Source organism: Phyllobates terribilis, unplaced genomic scaffold (assembly GCF_046119375.1).
Source record: "Phyllobates terribilis strain yellow unplaced genomic scaffold, ASM4611937v1 Scaffold_7__3_contigs__length_470593459, whole genome shotgun sequence".
Lineage (NCBI taxonomy): Eukaryota > Metazoa > Chordata > Amphibia > Anura > Dendrobatidae > Phyllobates > Phyllobates terribilis.
In genome coordinates, this window is record NW_027362767.1 from 392,774,798 (window position 1) to 392,799,114 (window position 24,317).

At 48.8% G+C, this 24,317-nt stretch overlaps 1 pseudogene; it reads right to left on the reverse strand.

Moving 5' to 3' along the window:
* Positions 1 to 1,429: 1,429 nt before the first annotated feature.
* The window catches only part of LOC141154966 (cytochrome P450 2G1-like), a 311,891-nt pseudogene continuing 289,003 nt past the window's right edge, over positions 1,430 to 24,317 (reverse strand).

Genomic DNA, 24,317 nt, shown 5'->3' on the forward strand with positions numbered 1-24,317 from the left:
AACTTAAGCTCGAACAGCCGAATCTTTTTCAAATCGTTCGTGTTCGCCGAACGGCTCGAACACCGCCCAAAACAGCTCGAATTTGAGATTGGCGAACAGTTCGAGTCGAACAACGTTCATCTCTAATTAGCAGTCTGATAGGTCCCAGGGGGGTGACAAATTCACTTTAAAGCAGGCAGTAAGACATAAGGCTGGTAATGATGGGCAGTATGGGCAATAATAGCAGGTATAGCCTCATCCCTCTCTTGGAACATACACAACATCTGTTTTGGGGATTCTTTCTTGTTTTTGTTGCCGGAATGAGTGTAATAAAATGAATCTCAGTGAGACTTTTGACATCTTCAGATTCCAATGGATGAGCGTGACCAACATTTGCAAAAACAAGATTTTCAGTGACCTATTTGCTGATAATAAAGGAAAGTAATTGAATTTCCTGCTTTTTTGAATATCACAAAAGAACTATATGTGGCCATCTGAAACAAGTAAATGGCAAACTTTATATACCAGATATATGATATTCTTGTTACCTGGTATGGCTGTAGAACCTGGTCAGCAAGGTCCCCACCCCCCCATGTATTTGTTATAGTCAATGACTGACACAGGTTTTTGCTTTGGAGCAGTGGATCCCAGCTCTACAATAGCCCTTGTAGCATCTGTGTTTATCGAACTGAGGATAAAAATATCTTTCTTATCTTTATACTTGAGGACGCGCAGCTCTCCATTGCGGATATCCCCTGGCTGCACCTTTTGGAACTTTTTGTTGACCAATGATTGACTGGTGTAGACATGCCAACAATCACCCAAAGAAGAAGCAAGGGGCTTGTTCATTGGGTGATTGGACACCAGTATAAAAATCACCGGTGTTTGCTGCACATTGTCCCATATAATTCGAGTATGTGCATTTGATAACTTGTACTCTATATGGGGAGTGAACCATTATTAGCAATATTTGTGTCCCCATCATTGTTTATCAGCCTGTGTAAAGAGGCCGATAAATAATTGACTTTTATATAGTTAATTATTTTATAGCCTGAAATCAGCAGTGTAAATCCTCCAAAAATGTTTCTGAGTGAAGCATGCAATATCTTAGCATTTGGAGGCCGCACTTAAAATTTTGCCCAGGACCAAACTTTATCTAAAACTAATCCTGTCTGTGAAGAAGAAGCATAAGCACAGGAATCATTTCATTTTTCCATGGTGATTACTTAGTGTTTCATTGTCTGGCATTTAAAGCAATGTATATAGGTGAGCCCATGTAGGAATTTTATACAAATCAGACAGAGGAAATAAAATCATGCAAAAAAAAAAATTAAGGCAACATAGTAATGATAAGGTTTAACAAGGAAACTAGACAAAGATGAATAATTGAGTATTATCCACATAAAGTCCATAAATGTTTCCAGAAAGTTCCTAGGAAGAGCAAAGTACATCAGATCTCACGAGGTAGAAATGACAGCTCATAGTGAATGGGGGCATTTAAGAATCCCGCCAATTTTGGAGCAATATCAGACTCTGTAAATTCTGTCATTGAAATTAGTTTATAGTTTTGTAGAATGGTAGTGAGGAAGATAAAAAGCTCCATACGGGCCAAAACCTCACCTGGGCAGGTCCTCTTTCCTAAAAAGAGTAACTAATAAAAGTTAGGAAGACAGGGGACAATACCAGCACAATAGGGTTTTATCTGATGAATAAAAAGTTGAAAGAGTTAAGGTAACTGGTGACATTGAAAGGTTGTGTGACCCACAACAAAGGAAAGGGTTTTAAAACCAAAAAGTTCCAGATACTGCAACATCAACAGATTAGAAGAGCCAACTGTGGTTATCAAGTATTAGGCTATCTGCCCACGTAGTGTTTTTGTAGCGTTTTTGCAGCGTTTTTACGGCCGCAAAAACGCTTGTAAAACAGTCTGCCATGCAAAGCAATGTGAATTCGGATGTGCTGTGCACATGATGCGCTAATTTGCACGCCGAATTCGCATTGCTTTGCAAAACGCAGCATGATTATTTCTACCGCGATTATGCTGCAGCGTAATCGCTGTGCGTGTGGTACCTGGGATGAAGAGGAGACTACAACTCCTCTTCATCCCGGCTACCACGCGGTGAAAAAAAGAAATAAAAAAGTTAAAAATAAACAAAACCTGTATATTCACCTCTCCGGTGGCCCCCGGTCTGCTCTCCCGTCTCCTCCGGTCTGCTCCCGGCCACGTCTTCTCTCTTCAGCGTCCCGCAGTGTACGGTCAGGACCTGCGGTGACGTCATTTAGTCAACTGATGGTCACGCGACCGCTGATGTCGGCAGTCAGGTGATGGTCGCGTGACCATCAGCTGACTAAATGACATCACCGCTGGTCCTGACAGTACACTGCGGGATGCTGAAGAGAGAAGACACGGTCGGGAGTTGACCGGAGGAGACCGGAGAGCAGACCGGGGGCCGCCGGAGAGGTGAATATACAGTTTTTTTTATTTTTAACGTTTTAATTCTTTTTTTTTTACTATAGATGCTGCATTTAAAGCATCTAAGTTGTTCACACATTATAAATCCATGCCGGTTGCATGGATTTATTTTGTGTGATCAACATGTCAAGCACTTTTCCAAGTGATGCTCAAAATCGCTTGGAAAAGTGCTTGAAAAAACACATGCGAAAAAGCATATAAAAACGCTTCTCTCTGGCAGAAAAAACGCATGTAAATCTGCATGCGTTTTTTTCTGCCAGTGAGAGGCAAAAACGATCTGCATCAAATCTGCTACATGGGCTCATAGCCTTAGAAGGAAGCTGGTGATCTGCCCTGCTGGTGCTGTAATTCCAATAATATCCGAGAGATGGTGGACAGGATAGTCAGTGTGGTGTTATCTCAACACGTTTCAAAGCAGAACAATTTTCTTCCTAGATTATCGTTCTTCTGAGGAAGACATTTGTTCAATTGGTCTGCGTGTGGCCAATGCCTTAACCTGCTCTCAGGGCCTGAACCTCCTCTTGTGATCCTTGTGTGGATAGCACCTGAATCTGAACCCCTGGTCCTTGTTCAGCTAGTACATGAACCTGCTTCACTGGTCCGTGTGAGGCCAGTGCCCGAATTGCAAACCCTGGTGCTTATGCAGCCAGTGCCTGAAATGTTCAAACATGTGCTGCGTATGTCCAGACTACTAAAGCCAGTCTCCAAATCCAGTCCTGTCTGTTATTCTGTATCAGTATTACTCTGCCTCAGAATCCAGAACCTGCGTAGTCTGAATGGAGCTCAGGTCTGAGTCCGTGGCTCCATGTGTGACCTGCCTAGAAGTGGTACCAGGAGGCTACCTGCAGCTCAAGCCTGACTCTACCATCAGGAGCTCCATTGAACACCATGTAGCCACTTATCTATAACCCTCCATGGCAAACCTGGCCCCGTGACACAGTGGGTCCACGCACCGTGTGCGCCACCTTTGTGCGTGACAAACAATTTGTAAGATAAGCAAGTTATTACAGGGCTGCTTTAACACATCCATGACACATGGATGGTTCTCATACCAGAAGACCAGGCCTCCCGACTTGAGCTAACTGCTTCAAATACAGTATGCTAATGAAATAGTAAGTTCATGTCAGGAGACCCTACAGTTTGGCTGAGTTTTCTATTGCAAGAACATATTTGCTTTGGAAAACCTGGAGGTTAGTGATGAGCAAACGTGCTCGCCACTGCTCGGTACTAACCCGAGCATCTCACTGCTCGAGATGCTCAGCGCTCTTGCGAGTATTTCCTGGTTTCTCGAGCGGGAGCTCAGGTCCCATCCCTGTATGTTTGGCGCTTTTTAGAGAGTCAATGAACATTCAGGGATTGCCTGCTACACATTGTAATGCTGTAGCCATATTCGTTGTGGCATTCCAGAGATTGGCTGACCGCACACCGTCATCAGGTCTATATATGACCTGGTGCCGCCATGCTCGTCACAGTCTACCCCGGAATCAGGCAGTGTAGGGAGAGGTGCTGCTGAGCTAAGGAGAGATTTGCTTGTTTATTAGTTAGTGTAGGTATACCACAACATCTATATATATCCATCTGAACTAACAGTCCTTCTGAGGACTAATCCAGCTGCATCTATTCAGTGGTGACAGCATGAGTTAGACAGACAGGCAGTGTATGTGGCAGACTGCAGTGCATATAGTAAGAGGATACATTGAACGTCCAGTTAGTCTAGGTATTCCACAATATATATATATCAGAGGTAAGTTGGCAGGCAGTGTATGTGGCAGACTGCAGTGCATATAGCACAAGAGGCTCCATTTCAGTTCTGTCTGCTGCTGCTGTTACAGATATTTCTAGAAATAGCCCCGGGTATCAGGGGCCAGGGATAATTTTTTTTTTATCTTAATCCTGATTATTTGCTTAAAAAGCAATCCAGAGAACACCGTTTTTCTGCTCCATTTCCTTGTTGCCACTGCAGTACACAGCCAGATCCTTTCCATATTACAGCGATAAAAATTTGGAAATTTGTAGTGAACGTGGAAAATATTGGCCTGCATTTAAATTTTGTTGCAGTGTGTTAGTGAAGTTATTGACACCAGGTCGCTGTGAAAAATAGTAACCTACAGATCAGCTATTTAAAACTGTGGTTTTCCGTTACACGTATCACATATAAGTTCGCTCCAAATTCAGCCATTTCTGGCCTCCATTTAAATTTTGTTGCAATGCGTCAGTGAAGTTAATGACACGAGTAGTGTCGAGCCACCCCCATAGTGTTCGGGTTCGGTTCGATTCGTCGAACACTGGTATGTTCGCCGAACTGTTCGTCAAACGATTAGTCGAACACCGTTAAAACCAGTGGCAGGCAAACAAAAACACATAGAAAACACCTTCAAAGGTGTCCAAAAGCTGACAAACTGCTCAGAAGAAACAACTAACACATGGAAAAGTGACAAGTACATAAAGTCATGCGAAAAGAAAAGAGGTGGAGGAGTAAAAGGAGGAGGAGACACAGATATAGGCATGTGATGCCCTTCTAAAATCAAGAAAGGCTGGAGTAAAAATATAAAATCAGCCTACCAACACCCAGACGTCGTGACAAGAAAATTAAAAAAAGAAATATCTTTAGGTAGAATGGCGATTCCATTCAGAACACTTTCCTTACAAGACATAGTGGTATCCCCGTTGGGAGTTGTGCCAAAAATGGAATCCAATACATTCGGACTAATCCACCATTTGTCATATCCAAGGGGCAGGTCAGTAAACGACAACATCGACGCGGAACCAAGTGCAGTAGTATATACTGTACATCCTTTGACAAGGCAATCAGGCGGGTCAAGAAGTTGGGAAGGGGCACCCTAATGGCCAAAACAGACATTGAGGGGGCGTTCCGGTTACTTACTACCTGTGCCTCCGAATAGTGTCCGCCTATTGGGCTGCTTCTGGGAAGAAGCATACTTTATAGATCACTGTTTGCCCATGGGGTAAGCCAGATCCTGCTCACTATTTGAGGGGTTTAGTTGCTTCCTCGAATGGGTCGTCATGGACGTTTCTAAGGGGGCACATATTATCCATTACCTCGACGACTTCTTATGCCTGGGCACAAAAGATTCGCCACAGTGTGAATACATGCGGTAATCCACCTGTGAGAAGGAGAGAGCTGGAGGGAGAGCAAACACCACAGAGCCGAGGGGTTAGATGGAGAACGGAAGAGGGAAAGAGGGCGAGGGAGGTAAGGGAGTACGGTGGAAGGCCGACCTGAGCTCCCCCACGTTCCTGCTGGCGGGGAACAGCCCTGGGAAGCCGTGTGCTGCTGTGTTTGGTGTGAGGAGAGAGCTCTAGGGAAGGGAGGTTTTGTTTTTCCATCTGGGACTTTTTGTCTGCCCCCTTCCCAGGAAAACAGACTTGCTGTGGGATTATCCTCTGGGTCTGGGCCCCTGGCTCCTTCCCCCCGGTCCAAGCCGGCGGGGGGGGGGGATACCATCGTGGCTGGAATGACCAGGTCCAGAAAAGGCAAGGGGTCCGGCATGAAGACCAGAGGGACCCCCGAGGCCACTGCCGAGTACGATCAGGGGTGCTGTAGCGGTGCCCCTTGATTGGGGTACCAAGGTGGCGAAGGAGTCCACGGTCAGCTATGGCTCCCGCATCCATGCGCACCTCTTCGAGTATGAGGATGCCTCTAGGAAGCTAAAATCCCTCTGGGGGGAGTTGAGGGTAGCTCAGGAGAGGTCCGACAGGGCCTCTAGCAGCAAAAAGCCTGAGGTATCCGCCGCGGTCAGAAGGATAAAGAAAACCATCCAGGAGGTGGAGAGCCGGCGGTGTGTCATCCCGGCCGGCAGCGGGCCATTCAAAGAAAAGCTGGAGAACGATGACCGGTTCAGGGCCATGGCCGGTGGATCTCTGGAGGGGTCACGGAGCTCCAGCCAGGTGGTGGCGGTGGATGATGAGGAGGAGGAAGAGGACTGCGAGGAGGAGGTCGCACCCTGCCCGCCATCTGGTGGCCTGGTATGTGATCTCCAGGCATCGCATAGAGTGATAGCCCCTGAGCAGATGGCTCTACCGTCTGATTCTAGCCCTTCAGAGGGCAGCGGGAGCGAAAGGGAGGATGAGGATGGCGGTAGTAGCAGCAGTGAGGGGGGTTGCCTCGTCATGAAGCAGATCAGGCAGATCGAGTCCCCGGCACGTTTTGAACAGCTGATGTTCGGGGACGAGATCTGCGAGGACGAGGCAACCGGGAGGGGGACGAAGACCAAGAAAGCAAAAAAAAAGAAAAAAACATCTGTGGCACATAAATTTGGGGGCAGCTGCTGCAGCTTATGTGGGTGCCTGCGTGTCGGGGTCCCCTGTGTCTGGGGGCTTACCTGGGGCAGGGGCTCTGGCAGTGCGGGTGACCAGGAAAGCTGCAGCAGGGCTGGATTGTGCAGGGGGAGGAGCTACACCTGGCTCTCTTCCTGCCAGTAAAGCAGGAAGCTCCAGGAATACTGGGAGCAGTGGTGCTGCACTACTTAAAGCATGCAGTGTGGTCCTTAAAGGGCTAGCAGCACATAGTGTGACCAGTGTACAAAACCCCCCGGCAGGGAAGGCGCCACCAGCAGGTGGCAATACCAGCAACACCGGTAATGTGGAAAGTGGAAATACAGCAGTGCATAAAAAGTGTGCCCCGAAAACAAAACACGTCGACCCCAGTGCACATGGAAGTGGGAGCGGGGCAAGTGGGGTGATGGTGGATATAAATGGGAATGGTGTGGGTGCGGAGGTGCTTGTGGCTGAGGATACGAATGGGGGTGTGTCTGCTGTAGGGTGTGCGATTGGAGTGTCTGTTGGTAGCGGGGAGCACGGGGAGGGGGCTGGCCCACCAGCTCCCCCGGCCGCAGGCCCCCGGAATTTTGTGGGGGTAGTGTCCGGGGCCTCGGGGTCCTCTCGGGGGGTTTCCTCGCCTCTGGACCTTAGGGACGATGACTTGCGACGCCGTTTTCTGGAGGCCCTCAAGAAGGGAGAACGGACAATCACGGTAGAGGGAAGAGAGGTGGATCTGGCCTTTTGGCTGGACAGGCACGGTCAGGCTGCCTTCCAAGATAAAAGGGAGGGGGAAACAGTGTGGTCCCTCCCGACAGCCAGGCAGGGGGTGGCCAGGAGGAATGTGGTCCGTCTTCGGTGGAGGGGCAGTGAAGCGAGCCCGTCTAGAGCTCCTCCTGAAGATGGACTTCAGGGCGATTGACATCTTTGCCCTGATCCATCCTTTTGGTACCTCCATCTTTGACATCAGTTTTGTTCGGCCAGAGGGCTTAGAGCTTTTCTGGTCGAATTTTGAACTGGTGAAGGGGGAGCCCGACTGGCGAGACTTTGCCGTACAGGTGGTGTCTCGCCAAAATGGCGTAAAGAGGGTGACCGTTCTAACAAATAACGAGTCACTCTCTGGGATCAATATTATGATGTGGCTTTCTCGTTATGGGGAAGTCACGGAGGTCCCAAAGAAGAACAGGGACGAGTTTGGCATTTGGTCAGGGGGCTTGACCTTCATGATGAAATTGAAGGTTTCTGGTGGTACTGTCACCCACATCCCGTCCTCTGCATTCCTGGGGAGGGACAGGATCCTGATCTTCTACCAGGGGCAGCCGAAGGTCTGCCACAGGTGTGGTAACCCCCGCCACTTCAGCGCGGGCTGCAAGGTGCAGAAATGTGCCTTGTGTGGCGGGGTAGGTCATCTGGCCTCGGCCTGTGGTGACATTAGGTGTCACCTGTGTGTTGATCTAGGTCACCCGTATAGCCGCTGCCCCCGTTCCTTTTCCAACACCATCTCTGGTCAGGTGGGGGAGAGCCGTGGGGGGGTCCCCAGCGGTGCATCCTCTGCTGGAACTGGAGGTGGGGGCGGGAGGGGAGCTGAGGGGTCAGTGAGGAAAGGCAAGACGAATACATCTGCCCGCCAGTGGCAACAGGTGGGGCGCCGAAGGGACAGGGGGCAGGATAAGCCTCAGGTGACTGGGGTAATGACTGTCCCCTCCCCGGGGGTTGCAGTCAGAGCCTCTGAGGCCCTGGGGAAAAAGGCGGTGAGCGAGGAGATCAGGAGGATGGAGAGGGAGGAGGCGGTTGCTTCCAATAACTCCTCCCAGTATGAAAGTTTGGATGAGGATGTGGTGGAGCAGCCAAAAGAAATCAGGTGACAAATGTACCAGTAGTCGGAGGATAAAGAAGAGGAAAAGGGTAAAAAAAAAAAAAGCCCCCCCCTCCCCGACCACTACGGTGCCTACGGAAGGGCTCACCGGTTCCCCTCTGATCCCCCCTCTCCAATCGGTTCCAAGCCCTTGATGACTCTGCTGTGTCAGAGGTCGGGGTAAGGAGCTGGAGACAACACCTGGGGTGCCTTCAGGGGGCGGCGGGGTCCAGAGGCGGGGAAACCTGTGCTGGGAAGGAGGTGTCCGATGCTGGAGGGGCGGGCATGGACACCTCGGTATCCCAAAAGAGGAGGGGTGACTCGGGCTCCTCCTCAGAAGGCGAGAGGAAGAAGGGGGGTACGGTGAAAAAGAAGGCCATCTACCTCAATCACCCATGATGGCGGAACCTACCCCATTGACTCTGGTGTCGATTAATGTCGCCAGTATAAAGTCAGATGTGGCCAGATTTACAGCCTTTGATTTTTTCACCCGAGTTGAGGCTGACATATTATTTTTGCAGGATACCAGACTAACAGACATGGGGGCCATTTATAAAGCAAAGAGGGAGTGGAGGTGTGGGCCCTCATACTGGTCTCTTGCGGCCGAGCCGTATAGCGGGGTAGCGGTCCTTTTTAAGGCCGCTTCGGTGGAATGCAGACGGGTGATTGAGGTAGAAATGGGGAGGTGCTTGGTTCTTGACGTCTTCATGAGGGGACAGGAGCTCTGGGTCATTAATATCTACGACCCGCAATCTAAGTGGGACCGTAAATGACTCTTCCTGAAGGTGAAGCCCTATCTTTTTACAAGCCGGCAGATGATCTTTGGTGGGGACTTTAACACTGTAACTAGATCCCGTGATAGGGGAGGCCCTGGAGACCGGCTGGCTTATGATAGCAAAGCCCTGAATAGCATAGCAAGTGAAGCTCGCCTGGTGGATGTCCACATCCGGCACACCCCAGGTCACGGGGGTTTCACCTTTCATAGGGGTAGCAGTAGGTCTAGGATAGATAGGTTTATTTTAAAGGAGGAGGCTGTCTCTTCTGCAGTGTCCGCTGTTGAGGTGGAATTCTCTGATCACTGTTTCATTTTCTTTTCCTTGAATGTTACAGAGACCCCCCGGATGGGGAGAGGCCTATGGAAGCTGAATTCGTCGCGGTTGGAAGAAGCTGACAATCCTTTGAGGAATTTTCACAGAGCTAGGTACCTCTCTTGGGTCTCTGTAGTACTAAGTCAGAGTGGTGGGAGATATTCAAAAGAAGGGTTGCAAGGTTCTTCCGTCAGCTCTCAAGCCTCAGGGGCCTGAACAGGCACCGCCTGTATCGGGATCTGGGGAGGAAACTCGAGCAGCTCGTCTCGACTGGAGGGGACCGTGAGGAAATCTTCAGGGTGAAGGCCTTGCTCAAGGGGTGCCAGTATGATAGGAACACATCCTTGGTTTTGAGAGGGATTTCGGGAGGTACCGCTCGCCCGACCCTTACAGGAACTGCAGGTTGTCAGTCAGTTGTAAGGTGGTAACAGGACTGATCGACAGTACGGGGTCCCTGAACAGATCCAAATCAGGGATCCTGGAAGTGGTCAGATCCTTCTACTCGCACCTCTTGGGGAGGTGGGAACCTGATCGGGATGAGATGTCGGTTTTCCTGGCTGAAACCATCCCTGAGCCAAGGAATGACCCATCTCTTCATGTTTTGGCAGAAGCAATCAGGGAAGAGGAAGTGAGACGGGCGATTGATGGGCTCCGGCCCAAAAAGACGCCTGGTCCAGATGGCTTAACATCCGAGTTTTACAAGACTTTTAGGGACTCCTTGGTCCCCCTCTTGGCTGAGTTGTTTAATGAGTGTCTCTCCTTGGATGCTCTGCCCAGTTCAATGAGGAAGTCAGCCCTGATTATTCTGTCAAAAGGTAAAGACTCGTCCCGTATTGAGAATTCGCGTCCCATAGCGCTTCTCAATATGGACCGAAAGATTCTGGCAAAGGTGCTTTTTAATCGGTTGGTGAAATTCGCACCCCGGCTCTTTTCGGGGGCCCAGCACTGCTCTATTCCAGGCCGCAGCACATTTAGTGCTGTGCTCGGTGTCCGAGAGGCAGTGGAGCAGAGCAGGGCAGGTCACTGGAAGGGGTACTTGCAGTCCTTAGACCAGGCGAAAGCCTTTGACCGGTTTAACCACGAGTACCTCTGGACCGTCCTTCTGAGGTACCGTCTGCCCGGGAGGTTTGTTGATTGGTTGAGAGCTTTATACAATGAGGCAGAGACTTTTCCACTCGTGAATGGTTGGGTCGGACCCCCTTTTGAGGTGAATTCTGGTGTCCGCCAGGGCTGTCCTCTGAGCCCACTGTTAAACGTGTTTGCGATCGACCCCCTTCTAAGGAGGGTGGAGCGCGGACCGTTGGTGGGAGTCGGGATGGACTAGGCTGAGCCAGATGCCACCTTGACGGTAGTGGCGTATGCCGACGACGTTTCCCTTTTTGTAACCTCGAGAGGGGAGGCAGATTGGATCATGTCTGAGGTTGAGAGCTACTCGGTGGCATCCGGGTCCATGATCAACCGGGATAAGTGTGAAAGTCTCTGGCTGGGAGGGGGAGATCCTAGTTTTGATCTCCCAGACACCCTTCCAGGGCCTCAGGCCACAGCAAAAATACTAAGCATCAGTTTCGGCCCGGTGGACTACCCCCAGCAAAACTGGGAGGGCAGACTTAAGATTGCCGCCCAGAAGGTGGATCAGTGGAAGGGTTGGTCCCTGACCCTGAGGGAAAGGGTTAGCCTGGACAAAGGGTATTTGCTCCCTTTACTAATATACCTGGGCAGCGTCTGCATCTTGCCAGAGCCTCTTTGGACATGGGTCTACAGCCTGTTCTTCCAACTATTATGGGAGAATAGACTGAACCTAATCAAGAGGGAGGTCATGTACCGCACGAGGAGACTAGGAGGGTTGGGTATGGTCAACCCAGTGGTGTTCCTAGTAAACGCCTTTATTAAGGCAAACATCGCCAACCTCTGGTTAGAGAGGTCTCCTCCGTGGGTATTCTCCTGTAGGGGGTGGTTTCGGCCTTTCTTCCAGGAATGGGAAAAAGGGTGCAGGTGAAGGAGCTTCGAACGCCTCATGGGCATCTTCCGGCTTATGCTACCCCGGTTCTGAAGGTGATCCATCAGTGGGGTCTGGGAGTGTGGGAGATCAGGAACTTGTCAAGGCGGTTACTTGACAATAGGGTCCTGTTGACCCACTTTCAGAAGCCCCTGGTGCTCAAGGATTGCCCGAGCTGGGATCTGGAGGTAGGGCTTGGGTTATTGAACTCTAAACGGATCCCCTTGAAGTTTTGGGACTTGGCTTGGCGCTGCTTCCATGGGAGACAGTATGTGAGGGACAACCTGAAGTACAGGAACTCTGATGACCGGGATTGTCCCCGCGAGGAGTGTGGCGGCATGCTTGAGAGCATGGAGCACTTCCTGCTTCGGTGTCCCTTTAATACAGAGGTCTACAGTAGGGCGGGTGCTTCCACTGGCTGGCCCAGGCTGGCAGGCCTTTCCTATGCGGAGTGGGTCTATAGGGAATTCAGGTCCCTTGGTGGCCGAGATCGGGACATTGTTTTCTTAGTTAGCTTAGTGACTAGGTTTTACACGTGGAACGCACGTTGCTTAGTTTCCACCCAGCAGAGAGCCCTCCCCTGGGAAGAGGTGATTAGGAACATCCTGGGTGACCTGGCAAAAGTGCGCTTGCTGGAGTATGAGAGGCTGGGTGCAGGGAGGGCTTCCCTTGTATGGAGGGGGTTCTCATTTAATGTGCCCTAGGGAGAGTTAGGTTACGTGTGTCTGTGATAGGGTGAGTTAGTCTCCTTCTATATCTTATATTTATTTGTAGGGTCAGGTAGTTGTGTAGGGTCAGGGAGGGACAGACAGGGACAGTCATCAGGGATAGGTAGTTTAGTATTAGGTTGGTAGTGAGGGTCAGTGAGGGACAGGTACGGAAAGATTGTTAGGGCGGTAGGGACAGGTTATTTTATTTTCTTTAATGGGGAGGGACAGGGTGTTGTGTGTTAGATTAGGGTGAGAGCCTCTGTAGTCTCCAGTTTCCTGGTGGTGGGCTGCTCCCCTCACATTGTAGTTTTATGTTTTGCGGTATCAGAATCGGAATATAGGGCTTGCAAGCACTGAACTTGGGTCTGAATTTTGATTTATGGTTGATTCTTTGTGGTTAGTTTATATTGTCATGTCACAGCTAGGTATATTGTTAAAACAGACTTGTTATGTTGTGTATTGTATGTATATGTGTATTGTATGTATATGTATGTGTATTGCGCGTGGGGGGGTGTAGTTTTAGGTTGGGTGGGAGATTTCGGGGGTGAGGGGGAAGGGGTGTTTTGTAAAAAAAAAAAAAAAAAGATAAATGGACGTCCTGTGGGATGCGGGAAAAAGGACCCTTTTTGCGTGTATTTGGCCACAAACATTTATGGGACCTTGTTGAAGTTAAGAGGCCACAGACTTTCGTGGGACCTTGGGTGTTTAAAAATGGTGTGTGTAGAGTGTTAGTTTTGGCCAGGTGGCTCATCTCTTATTTTGTTCGGTGGGCCAGTTATTTAGTTTTCTTTTTTGGGGTTAGGTGTGAATGTGCAGGTATGAATGTTGCGGATGTTAGGCGTCTTGTGCGCTTTAGGGCGTGGCCTGGCTGGTAGGTACGTAAGGTCTTTCCTTGCGGGGGGGGGGGCTTTTGGAAAAACGAGGACATTTTATGTCTTGTGTTTAGTGTCAAGTGTCATGTGTTAGTTTGTTGGACTCTATAATTTTGGATTTGGGCTTGTCTTGCTGGGGTTTTTGTTTTTTCTTGTATAATGTTTGTATTTGTGGTTTGTATTTGTGTTTTGTTTTTGTGTTTTTGTACTTTTATAAATAAAAAAAGAGTTACGGCTCCAGTAGCGTCCACTAAAGCTGCTACAGTTAAAAAGCTTTTATAAGGATCGAGCTTGGCGGTCCGCCGCAAGGCGTGCTACCACCAGTCCCAGCCGCCTTGCCTTGGGGCACCTCCCCGATGCTCTTCACTGAGTGTCCTGGGGGCCCAAAGCGTTTCCTTTGAAAAAATTAAGTGTCCAAACCACAGGTGGTGTAGCTTGCTTAACAGCTGGGCTACTCCACTGACTAGCAGACACTGCTACTAGGCCCAAAGTATTGCCTGGGCTGGATGCAGTTAAAAATTTGGCGAGCTCAGGATATTTTTCCAGATTGGAAGCCCAAAATGAGCAAGGGTTCAGTGACACAGTCATGGTTTCGACGTTCACTTGGAGATACTGCTGTACCATCCTCTCTAGGTGTTGACTATGTGTCAGACTTCGTGTCTCCTGTGGCCTTGCAAAGGATGGTCTAAAAATTTGGTGAAACGATTCCACAAAATTACTGTTACCAGCAGATATGGTGTTATTGTTACGGTTTGAGTGATGAAGACTCGACAGTTCCACGGTTGGCAAGTTAGAACTGTGAGATTCACTACATGCACCACTGGTGTTTTGTGGAAAAGCACATATAAGATTTTGTAACAGCCTCTGCTGATACTCCTGCATGCATGAATCCCTTTCTATGGCAGGAATTAATTCGGAAAATTTTCTTTTGTACCGGGGATCTAAGAGTGTGGCAACCCAGCAGTCAGGATTACTTCGAATTCTGACAATCCGAGGGTCATGTTGCAGGTAGTGCAGCAAGAAGGCACTCATGTGTCTTGCGCATCCAGGAGGACCAAGTCCTTGTTGTGTTGGTGGCGAGGTAAGAATCATGCTTCCTTCCTCTGCCCTCTCCCCCCAACCTCGCACAACAGAAATGTGATCAAGGTCTCCCTCATCTGATGAGTCTTCCATGCCCATCACCAGTTCGTCCTCCATTTCTTCCTCGGCTCCTGCACCTTCCTCAACAGTTTGGCTGCTACCATGCGCCCTCGTTAATCCCTCTCCCCCACCCTCCCATGCCTGCAGCCTTGGTGCTGCCGATCGTCTGGACCTTGGAGATGTTATCCCTTCCGCATACGACTCCTCCTGTACTTCCTCCCCCTCCTCTTGTCCCACCACCTGACTCCGAATTCTGTTTAAAGTGTGCTCCAGCATGTAAATCACCGGATTAGTCATGCTGATAATGGCATCGTCAGCACTAAACATCTTCGTCGCCATTTCAAAACTGTGCAGAAGGGTTCATAGGTCCCTGATCTGAGACCACTCCTGCAGCGTGATTTGCCCCACCTCTGGATCTCTTTGGCCCAGGCTATACGTCAGAACGTATTGCACTAGGGCTCGTCGGTGCTGCCAGTCACTGAAACATGTGCAGAGTTGAATCCCACCGTGTCGGCACATCGCATTTCAGCCGGTGAACTGGCAGGCCCAACGACTTCTGTAGAGATGTAAGTCGTTGAGCTGCGGGATGCGAATGGCAGAAGTGAGCACACAGTGACCGTGCCCTCTACAGAAGGCCATCTAGTCTGGGATAGTGGGCTAAAAATTGCTGGACAACCAGGTTCAACACGTGAGCCATACAAGGGACGTGTGTGACATTGCCCCGGCGAAGGGCCGCACCCAGTTTTGCAGCATTGTCGCACACAGCCTTCCCTAGCTGCAGGTTCAGTGGAGACAATCATTCATGAAACTGGTTCTCCAGAGCTGACCACAACTCCTCAGCTGTGTGACTCACATTTCCAAGACATTTCAAAGTAAACACCACCTGATGCCGTTGAGCCCTGCTGCCAGCATAGTAAGGAGGTGTGCAGGATTCCTTCTGCACAGTTGGAACGCGGGTGGCATTACCAGACAGGCTTTGGGTGCAGTTGGAGGACCGAGAGGAGGTTGAGGAGGCAGAAGCAGTGGAGGAACTTCTAGAGGATTGACGAACAACTCATGGGGACGGCAAGACTTGGACTGCAGCCCCTTGTCCTGCTGTCCCCATAGTTACCCAGTGCCCAGTCAGTGACATGTAACGCCCCTGTCCATGCCTACTCGTCCACAGAGTTTCTCAAGGAAGCGGTGATGTTGTGTGCGACATGCTGGTGTAGCACAGGCACACCTTTCTTTGAGAAGTAGTGGCGACTGGGCATCTGGTACTGGGGCACTGCGACGGACATAAGGTCTCGAAAATCCTCTGTGTCCAACAGGTGGAAAGGCAGCATTTCTGTAGCCAACAGCTTGCAGATGGTGAAATTCAACCTCTTACCTTTGTCATGGCTAGAAGGAAATGGTCTTTTACTTGTCCACATCTGAAGGACCGAGGGCAGGCTGTTGTGCTTAGACGGGGTTGAGTAGGGTGTCCCCGTCAAACTGCCGGTCTGTGAGGAAGATGCAGGCAGACATGTTAGGTTGCCTTGATCCAAAGGTGGTGCTCTCGATGTTGGAGAGCGCTCAACACCAGCAGGTGTTTCCACTTCCAAATGAACTGACGACCTGCCAATCACACTGGCTGTTGCGGTTAAAGAGGTGGCAGGTCTGCATCCAAAAACATGTGTGACTGCTGTCCCCCCAGTAAAAGAGGATGAAGAGGTCGCGGATGCACAAGATGGGGCAGACGGTGGTTGGCCCTGCCCGCTAGGCCACATTGTAGCACAGTGAGCTTCCCACTGCAACTTATGCTTCATATCCATGTGACGGTTCATGCATGAAGTACTCAAACTATGGATTTTTTGGCCTCTACTTAGGTTTTGGTGACAAATGTTACAGATAACATGAGTTGGGTCATCCTTATCGATCTCAAAAAAATGAACAGGCTATGCAAGGCTTAGAGCCCATGCGACCTGAAGAGCCACCACGACTTGTGGTCAGAGGCAGAGTTGTGGTTGAGGATGCAGTTGTTGACGTGCTTCCAGTACTCCATCTCTGTCCAGGAAGGCGCAACCTAACCTCGTCGTCAATAGCATCCTCCTCCACCTCCTCTGCTGACCTCATAGAGTGGCTGACTGTGGGTTGACAGTAAGTGGGATCTCCAACCTCGTCATCATCACCCTGTGTGTTCTCACACCCGTCGTCCTCAGAGCCAACCTCTTCCTGCCCTGACCAAAAAGTCAAGTTGTCGCTCCAATCAATTATCTGAGTCTCATCATCGTCTTCCTCATTGTCTCCACCAAAAGGAGTTACAGTTTGGGAACGAGGGTCTACATTATGCTCAGAACCTTCTTCATCTGGGTCTGGATCCAACTCATAAAGATTCTGGGCATCAGTGCAGATCATTCCCTCATCTGTATTCACAGAAGCTCTGGAGCAGACCTCTGATTCACAGGCTATAGTATGAGTAAACAGCTCTGCAGACTCAGCCATCTGTGTTACCCCATACTCAGACAGGCTGCTGGAGACTTGAGAGCTGTGAGGAAGCAAGTGCGATTGGAGTGACACCTCTGAGGACCGGAGTATTTGTGATGTTGAAGTTGAGGTGGAGGAGAGCCCACTTGAAGAAGCACTTGATATCCGTTGAAGCACCTGCTGTTTTTGTGCCTCATCTGGAATTTGTAGCGATGGGCGTGTCCGTAAGACAGGGATCGTATCACATTGTCCACGAAAAGAAGTAGACATCTTAGTTTGGCTGGAAGATGGTCTTTTTTCTGCAGAAGTTACTGTTGCTTTACCACCTACCCCACAGACACAACCTTTTTTTCCCTTTCCAACACGCCTATTCCCCTTTCCACCAGCAGCAGGCCTTTTTCCACTCATTTTGGTGGTTAACTAATTGGCAACTCTGTAGTTGTTTGCAAAAAAAACAATGGATGGAAACCGAGAAGAGATGAGTGGCCAAACTGTGGTACTAGCTCAAAAGGATTGGCTGGGTTAGATGCAGTAAAACAATTTTATTAGATACACAGGCGGTGTAGCTTGCTTCACAGGTGGGCTACCCGCTGACTACGAGACCCTGCTACTATGCCCAAAAGGATTTACTGGGCTAGATGCAGTAAAAAAAAAATTATTAGATACACAGGTGGTGTAGCTTGGTTCAGATGGGCTACTCCACTGACTACCAGACATGGCTACAGGCCCAAAAGGATTCACTGATCTAGATGCAGTAAAAAATTTTATTGGATACACAGGTGGTGTAGCTTGGTTCAGATGGGCTACTCCTATGACTAACAGACACTGCTACAGGCCCAAAAGGATTTACTGGGCTAGATGCAGTAAAAAATTGTTATTAGATACACAGATGGTGCAGCTTCCTTCACAGGTGGGCTACTCCGCTGACTACGAGACACTGCTACTTTGCCCAAAAGGATTTACTGGGCTAGATGCAGTAAAAAATTGTTATTAGATACACAGGTGGTCTAGCTTGCTTCAGATGGGCTACTCCGCTGACTACCAGACACTGCTACAGGCCCAAAAGGATTGGCTGGCTTAGATGCAGTAAAAAATTGGTATTAGATACACAGGTGGTGTAGCTTGCAACACAGATAGGCTACTCTAATGACTATCAGACACTGCTACAGGCCCAAAAGGATTGGCTTAGCTACATTTAGCCAAATGCCATGAAAAACACTTGCACAGCACTGGCACAGACCTGCCTGGCAAAAAATGCTATGACCTGCTGTAACCTAGCCCTCAAAAGCGCTGCAATTACAACTAGACCCTACTCCCTAAACCTATCTCTCTGTTTAACTGCAAATTCGCTTGCAATTCACACAGTTATACTGTATAGCGCCCACAGCAGCAGCGGTGCCGTCTAACTCTCAGCTGCAGCAGTGAGAAAATGGTGGCGACGGGGAAAATTGCTGGGTCTTATAGGGCAAGGACATGTGACATACACAGCCCTTGCTTGTGTGAAAAAAAAGCACTTCGCTGCGTGTGTGCGCTGCTGATAGGCTGACATACTGCACCGCCCCACTGTAAATGTGGGAAAGAAAAAAAAAATGGAGATAGGCATTATTTCTGCAGAGATCCATCCCCTGACCCTCCCCCTGCCCACTCTACACTGAAACTGTCTATTAACATTGATTAACAGTATTACAGTGAAAAAATCCAGTTACGCTTTTGGTGCATGAACAGTTATCGAACATAACCTCGAACAACCAAATTTTTTGCAAATTGTTCGGGTTCGTCGAATGGCAGGAGCACCGCCCAAAACAGCTCGAATTTGAGATTGGCGAACAGTTCGAGTCGAACATCGCTCATCTCTAGACATGAGATTGCTTTGAAAAATAGTAACCTACAGGCCAGCTATTTAAAACTGTGGTTTTCTGTCACACGTATCACATATAAGTTTGTTCCAAATTCAGCCATTTCTGGCCTCCATTTAATTATTGTTGCAGTGTGTTAGTGAAGTTATTGACACCAGGTCGCTGTGAAAAATAGTAACCTACAGGCCAGCTATTTAATACTGTGGTTTTCCGTCACATGTATCACACATAATTGTGATACAAATTCAACCATTTGTAGTGAACGTAGTGTCCGCCATTTAAAATGGGCAAGGCGAATGGCAAGGGACGGGAAAATGAACGTGATGGTGATGCAGAGGATGAGGTCGAGGCTGTGGGCCGTGGGCAAGCTGAAATTGTGCCACAACAAACACCCACATCTTGTCGCTCGACCTTCCTGTCCCAATTAATAGGGGACGGCAGAACACCACTATTGAACACAGTGCAGTGTGAAAAGGTTATTGGTTGGATAACAGATAATGCTTCCAGTCATTTAGCCATCACCACCACCCTGTGTTCCACATGGTCAAGTCTCAATAGTCGTGAGTCTGGACCACATATTCCTCACCCTGATCCTCCTTCCTCCCACCATGCCGAGTGCCGGTGACAACTGATCCCACACTTGGACACTCCGAAGAGCTGTTCACTTTTCCATTTATTCATTCGGGCCTCTCACCCGGTCCACTTGAAGCGGGGCAAGAGGAGAGCACATGTAGCGATGCCCAAATATTTAAGCAGGTGGATGATGATGAGACGCAATTAACAGAAAGTCAGGAGGAGGACCAGGGTGCGAAAGTTTAAGACGAGATGGTGGACGATGAAGTCACTGACCCAACCTGGCAATGTGACATTCAGAGCGAGGACAGCAGCACACAGGGGGAGGAAGGCAGAACACCACAACAGGCAAGAGCAAGCAGTGTGGTGGCCGCAGACAGAAGGCGGGCAACAGTTCCCCATCACATCAACATGACGGAAGTTGCCAGTAGAACTGTTAGGTCTTCCCGAGTCTGGTTGTTTTTTAATGACTTTGCCGATAACCCCAAAAAGGCAATTTTCACCACCTGCCTGGACAGCATCAGCATGGGCAACAAAACTAGCAGCCTGACCACCACCAGCATGATCAGGCATATGGCAGCAAAGCACCCGACTAAGTGGGCCAAACCCCAGGGTCCAGCCACTGCTTGTCCCGCTGTTGTGCAAGCAAGCCAATTCCTTGTCCATGGCGAATGCCAAATTGCCTCCCGCTCTGCACCTGACATTGAACACGTTAAAGTAGCACCATCAGTAAGCACGTCCATATCCCTGTCCCAGCGCAACGTTCAGTTGTCCCTACCCCAGTCCTCGGAACGCCCCACAGGCCACACTACTAAATTCACACATTTCACGAATGCTTGCACTCGAATTGTTGCCTTTTAGGCTCGTGGAGACGAATGTTTCCGCAACCTGATGCCATTGCCTGTCCCTTTGTACTCGGTCCCCAGCCGACACTATTTTTCCTGGTGTGCCATCCCCACATTACACAAGCACGTGTCCCACAACATTAGCCGTGCCCTCAGCAATGCAATTACTGTGAAAGTCCACCTAACCACAGACATGTGGACAAGTGCTTGTGGGCAGGGACGGTACATCTCGCTGATGGCACACTGGGTAAACATAGTGGAAGCCGGGACCCAGTCGGACCTTGGGATGGAACACGTCATCCCGAAGCCGAGGATTGCGGGCCCTTGGTCAATCAGGGTAGCCCCAACATTCCTTTACAGCATCCATCTACGAAATGACCACATCAGTCACAAGATGGAAGAACTGCAGCACTGCCTCGGCCAAGCGGCAACAGGCTGTGCTGAAGCTAATAAGCTTAGGTGACAAACCACACAACGCTGAAGAGTTGTGGATAGCTCTGAAAGAGCAGGCAGATCTGTGGCTGATACCGCTCAAACTACAGCCAGGCATGGTCGTGTGTGACAATTGCCGGAACCTGGTGGCGGCTCTGAGGTGAGGTGAGCTCACACACGTACCATGCCTGGCCCAAGTGCTTAACCTCGTGGTTCAGCGGTTTCTCAAAACTTACCTGGATCTGTTGGATCTGCTTGTGAAAGTACGCCGCCTGTGTGCTCATTTTAGAAAGTCAGCTACAGCTTCCACCTCTCATGCAGTGCTTCAGCAGCATTTGCAGTTTCCAGCTCACCGACTGATCTGCCATGTACCCATGCGTTGGAACTCTACATTGCAGATGATGGGAAGGATTTGTGAGCAGAAGAGGGCAGTTGTTGACTACCAGCATCAACAAGGTCGTCGGTATTCAGGTCAGACTCCACACATAAAACCTCAGGAGTGGATGGATGTCAGACATCTGTACCATTCTCCAAAACTTTGAGAACTCCACCAAGATGGTGAGCCGCGATGACACCATAATTAGTGTCACCATCCTACTTCTCGGTCTTCTGAAATGCTCTCTCCTCACAATCAAAGAGGATGCATTGCAGGCGGAGCATGATGAGATGGAGCAAGGAACCAACCAGGGTGATTACACACAGCCCAACATCATCTCATCCCAATGTGGATTGGGTGACAATGAGGAAGAGGAGGTGGAGGAAGAACAGGAGCTAGTTTCCTGCGCTATAGACGGTACTACCTGCACAACTGTCATACGGTCTGTTCAGCGTGGATGGCCTGAGGACAGGGAGGAAGAGGAGGCGGATGAGGAGAGCATGGTCAGTCGTACTCTTCGTGAGGACACGGAAGTCTTGCCTCTTTGCAGTCTGGCACACATGGCTGAGTTTATGGTAAGCTGCCTTTCTCGTGACCCTCGCATTCCAAAATTTTGGGTGACAGTCATTACTGCTTGGTGACGCTTCTTGACCCACGCTACAGGGAGAAGTTTATGTCTCTTATTCCTTTGCAGGACACGCCTAATTAAATTTGGCAGTAAGAGAAGGTCCTTGGTGCAGAATAAGTGAAAAAATTCCCATCTGAAAACGCTGGAGGTAGAGGTCACAGTTCGTTGGACAACCAAGGAGTACAGGCGAGAGAGCCACAAATGCAATCCAGCAGAGGCAGGGGAACACTGTCAAATTTCTGGGAGAGTTTTCTCAGACCCTCCCATCGCACAGGCCCTGAAGCGGGAGGTACTCTCACAAGGAGTGCAAAGTTTCGGAAGATGGTGAGGGTGTTCCTTGCCAACCGTACCGAACGTACCAACGTCCTCTGTGCCTTATAATTATTGGGTATCCAAGCTGGACATGTGGCTAGTGTTTGGTCAGAGTGGGTTTTTATTGCCACCAGTGGAATTATAACTGATAGGCGCATCCGCCTGTCAACTGAAACTGCTGACAGGCTGACTCTTATAATAATGAACACGGGCTGGATTGGGCCAGACTTCTCAAAATCACCAAATGATAGCAGTGTAACATGAACTCAAATACAGTGTCTTTTTTTGGGGACGTCTAACTCTATTCTCATGCACCTCTGTCTTCATACCCAGACATGGGTATACGCTTCCTGATTTTGTCTATTCACTCTTGTCGGTGAGTTGTATTTCACCACAGCCATATTCTTTAGCTCGATAAAAGGACGGAATTTTGGGAAACTGTATCTACCCCGGCTATCATTTCTCCATCACCAGGTTCCACCCATTGTCATTCATGACCATGCCTGGCTGTATGTTCAGTGGTGAGAGCCACAGATCAGGCTGCTGTGTTACTGCTTTCAACAATTCTGCAGCGGTGGGCAGTTTGTCACCTAAGCAATAAGCATGTTATCTTCAGCACAGCCTGTTGCCGCTTGGCTAAGGCAGTGCTGCAGTGCTTTCAGCTTGTGACTGATGTGGTCATTTTGGAGATGGAGGAGGAGGAGGTGCAGGAGCTGAACAATGATTACTTTGAGGTTAAACTGGCGACTCTGGTTTTTATACTAAAGAAAGACCCTACTGTGTTTTTTTTTTTTCTTTATGTTATTTTTTTAAAGGCAAAATAAATATACAAACAACAATGCTCCTCCAAATCTTGGCCTATGTTCACGCATAGCGTTTTTGATGCGTTTTTGCACTTTTGCATTACTTTCAACCAAGACAAATGCAATCACCTGGAAATGTCACTTTTACATTTTACAACCTTATCTGGCCATGTGGTGTGTGACACATCATCAGACACATCCTGCTTCATTTATGATGAAGGGACTCTGAAAGTCACAAAGCCTATTTTATAGGGCCATCAGTCGGCCCTCACTATTGTTAGAGAGTAGTGTTGAGCGAGCATGCTCGACACTGCTCGGTTCTTGCCCGAGCATCACGCGACTCGGGATGTTCGGCGAGCACCGAGCATTTCCGGGTTACTCGGGCGGGAGCTCGAGTCTCCGCCCTGCATGTTTGGTGCTCTTTACAGACCAAATGAACATGCAGGGATTGCCAGCCAGTCACTGTAATGCCGCAGCCATGTTGTTTGTGGGCATTACAGTGATTGGCTGGCCACACAGCGTCACATTGAGTATTTAAAACCGGGCGCCGCCATCATGGACACAGTCGCTCCGGATCAGACAGTGTAGGGACAGCGCTTCTGATTAGGGAGAGATATATCCTGCGAAATAGTTAGTGTAGGGTCTGTAAAGGCTGCTAGATCAAACAAACAGTACTTCTCAGGACTAATTTCTATCCCAGATATCAGGCAGGCAGGCAGGCTGTATAGGAGACGCAGTGGTTATACCAGCAAACGCTGCATTACAGTCCTGTGTGCTCCTGTTGCTGAAATTGATGGACTTAGCTCCAGGTCTCGGGGGCCAGGAAAAATCCTTTTTTTTCATCTAAATCCTTTTTTTTTTTTCCTCCTTCACACTGTACAAATACCCGTCTTATTAACCTTTTGGTGTCCCCGCCCCCCCCCCCCCCCACAAAAAAAGTGTGTCTCTGATTTTTCAGACACAAATATATCTGTTGAAAATAGTCTGGTGTAGGCTAGAGAAAAAGAAGTGTGGTTTTTCAGTTCCATGGGCCATTTGTCTCTAATTGAAACAGTTTGAGTGTGTCGCTCACTGTTCAGCCACAAATATATATATTTAAAAAAGTAAATTATAACTGTGGTTTTGCTGTTCCACGGTAAAAAATCTCTATTATCCTGCTTTTGGCCTTTTTTGCCGTAAAAAAAAAACTAATAGTGTCTCCTGATTTTTCAGACACAAATATATCTGTTGAATATAGTCTGGTGTAGGCCCGAGAAATACAAGTGTGGTTATGCAGTTCCACGGGTCAAATCTCTGTATTATCCTGCTTTTGCCGTAAAAAAAAACAGTAGTAGTGTCTTCTGATTGTTCAGACACAAATATATCTGTTGAAAATAGTCTGGTATACACCAGTAAATTATAACTGTGGTTTTGCTGTTCCACGGTAAAAAATCTCTATTATCCTACTTTGGCATTTTTTGCCGTAAAAAAAAAACCTAATAGTGTCTCCCTGATTTTTCAGACACAAATATATCAGTTGAAAATAGTCTGGTGTAGGCCCGAGAAGTACAAGTGTGGTTTTGCAGTTCCATGGGTCAAATCTCTGTATTATCCTGCTTTTTTGCATTTTTTGCTGTAAAGAAAAACAGTAGTGTCTCCTGATTGTTCAGACACAAA